This window comes from Biomphalaria glabrata, chromosome 13 (assembly GCF_947242115.1).
Source record: "Biomphalaria glabrata chromosome 13, xgBioGlab47.1, whole genome shotgun sequence".
In the NCBI taxonomy this organism is placed as follows: domain Eukaryota; kingdom Metazoa; phylum Mollusca; class Gastropoda; family Planorbidae; genus Biomphalaria; species Biomphalaria glabrata.
In genome coordinates, this window is record NC_074723.1 from 16,222,532 (window position 1) to 16,225,850 (window position 3,319).

A 3,319-nucleotide genomic window follows, 5' to 3' on the forward strand; every position below is an offset into this window, starting at 1 on the left:
CCAACCATAAACAGGAAAGTTTGCACAAAGCTGCATACAATTTCAACATTACCCTATTCTAGTAATGAAGCTTATTAGAGCTAAGAATATTAACCACTGATAGTTCCGATTTATGAACGAACAAAATTATATGTATCCGCTAGCTTAGCATGGGCAAGGCAAATGAGAAGAATATAAATTCTTAAGTAGAAATTGTTATGTTACTTGAAGGACATTGACTCTGGCTTTGTTACCAATATTTCTAATGAAGAGTGGAAGAAAGATTTCAAAATTTCTATGATCTGTAATGCAATTGATTGCTTGCATGTGAAATATAAATGCATGTTAAATCTTTTCAAACAAGGATTTCCCATTTCTACAAGCAAGCAAAAGAAAATAATTTGAGTCATTTTCCTTTGTTGAAAGGTGAAACTATTTCTAGTGAAATGATTAAAAATACAACACTAGATTCCTTAATTGTGCAATTTATAAAAGCGAATTTTAAGACGTCAAGAACCAGTTTTCAATACCATCAGCTCACCATTTAGCGCAGAAGCTGATTCAGCTCCAGAGGATATAGCTCAAAGCAAAGAGAAGTTCCAGTCAGTACTTAGACGGGAGTCTTATTGGTGCCAGAAGCTGTATTTCCACACTTTAAAAAAAACAACTACGCTGCTGTTCAAACTATTTGGGTACACATACATCTGTTCTTCTTGTTCTTCTTCCAATATATATATAATTTATGACTTTGTTGTTGGTTTGTTTTTTCTCTTTAATGTAGTTTTAATTAAGATCTTTCAGTATTCCGCTATCCGTCTCTCTCTCTCTCTTCGCCACACACATCTCTCTCTCTCTCTCTCTCTCTCTCTCTCTCTATGTAAGAGATTATCCATAGTCGCAACTATGGATCATCTCATGGAAAATCAGATGAATGTTTGGGCATTAGCTGTGGTCGGAACGATATCGCCCACACATCAGTTTCCGCCTCCACGCGGCTGAAGCATCCAAAGGAAAGGCACGTGTCAATATAGTTTGGGGTCAGCGGCGTCGCTGACTGTGCCAGGGTGTAGCACTGAGAGCTGAAAACTGCCTAAGGTTCGTGGTCTCCAGATTTTTCCTCAGGGTTTACTCATAAAGCCTTTCATACAATCGGATATCGCTGCAAGACAGCTGTTACGTACGCGTCGTAGTGTAAATGTGGAGTGGTGCAAATGCGTGTTGAATGGAGAGGAGAACCAAAATGAAGGAATAGAATTAATTAAAAGAGTGTTTACAGTGTTACGAAGATTAAATTATTTATAAACTAAACTATGATTTTGTCGTTTTTGTGTTGTGTAGTGTTAAAAGAGTTTTATCATATAACAAGACGTATCAATAGCAGAGGTTTGTTTTCAGATTTTTCCTTTTCCTACGTGGGTAGCCAGACATGGTTAACAATTTAAGTCCCTACTGCCCAAAAACAAAGCTTACTGGTTTAGGCGCTCGTCACTCGCCTTTGCCCCTTCTTCTGTTAGTGAAAACAGCTCCGCCAGACTCAATGTCTGAGCCACAAGTGAGTGCCTGAAGTTGGACTGGTTGTCATAGTCTGTTTGAGATGCATGCCATTAGGAAAATTGTATAGGTTGTGGAGTGCTTATATATATATATCCACTACCACTTTAGGTTAGGCAATGACATACTTGCGGAATGAATTGCCATTATTATCATAATAAAATCTCCTCCCTCCCCCGAGGAATTAAAAAAAACCTGTTACATCACATCCGTTAAAAGAGTAGGCTATTAAAAAAAGACAACTATAATTGCAGTTTGACCCCCCCCCCCTTGGTAAAAGTCACTGAGCTTCATTAATAAACTACAGTGAATAGCAGTTTTAATATTTGACCTACAATTTTGCTTGATCTGAAAATGCATTTTTTAAAGCTTCAAATACAGATTGTAATGCTTAGCTCCCAATGAGGGAGTTAACGCGCTCATATAGACCCCCCTTTTTGTTTAGCATAAGTCTCAATTCTGATAGACCTAGATTTAACATTTAAAACAAGCTTAATAGAAAAATGAATCTAAAAAAATACAAACATTTGTTAAAAACAACAATTAAGCTAACAACATATATCTATAGGCCTACATAAATAGATCTAGATCTAAATTTATAGATCTATAAATTTAGATAGCCTATTATGAATCATTTCAAAAGACATAGATAAAGAAAGATAAAAACACAAAGAAATAACTTATCAATCGTATTTAAAAAAAAAAGGAAAAAATTGGTTAAACAAATCAAAATAGTTAATATTTAACAATTAAAAAGAAGACAGAACAACAAGAAACGCATTGTTTTGACACCAAGTCAAAATTAAAAGAAAATAGCATTTTTTTCAAAACATGGATATAATGTTTAATTCTTGGTATTTTTAAGACATCTATCTTGGGATTTCTTTGGAACATAAACAAGAACAAAATAGTAACAAAGATTGCTGACCCGTGAAATCGTTCAGAATTACCAATTTTAGAAACACTGAGTTAATATTGGTGACTCTTCTTGTTGTTTGAAAGTTTTATAAATAGATAAATACAAAATATAAATAGAAAATGATGATGATTAGGGGTCGTTCGTAAATGACGTCACGCTCTAGGGGGGAGGGGGGTTTGAGAAAATGTGACACTTTGTGACAAGGGGGAAAAGGGGGGGGGGGTAGCGATTTTGTGACGTCACAAATTTAAAATTCAGAAAAAAAAAACAACAAATAAAATAGTTTTTTAATCTTCAAACATCTTCGAAAAATATTAACAATTTTTATGTACTCATTTCAACATGAACTTCTCAGCTAGTTTTATTCTCAAATAAAAAGCATTGAAACTATAGAGATATTCCAGTCTTGTTTGAGGAGTTCAACTGAAAACATCATGTTGGCACTACCGACTGAGAATTTCACGTTGTTCTTCTAAAAAATACTCAATCTTCAATTTCCGGAAAAATAACAACGTCAACGCACAGAAAGCCAAAAGAATTATTTAAAGACAACGAAGTCCTTGTAGTTTTGGGAAACTCAGGTGAGGAGAGTCTGGAATGGAGAGATGAAGATCTCATTGAAGACAATGTAATTTTCGAGTCAGCTCCTCAAGCAGAAGAAGAAAATCTTCCCATGTATACTATCGATGAGCATATGGAACCTCTTTGGGAAAAAAATGATGAGAAATAAATAATTTGAAAAACATTTTTTTTTTTAAATTTTGTGACGTGACGCAGAGGGGGGGGGGGTCTGAGAATTTGTGATACTTAGACTAAAAAGCATATCTGAATACCCCATGCTATATTTGTTTTTATGGGTTTACCCGTTAT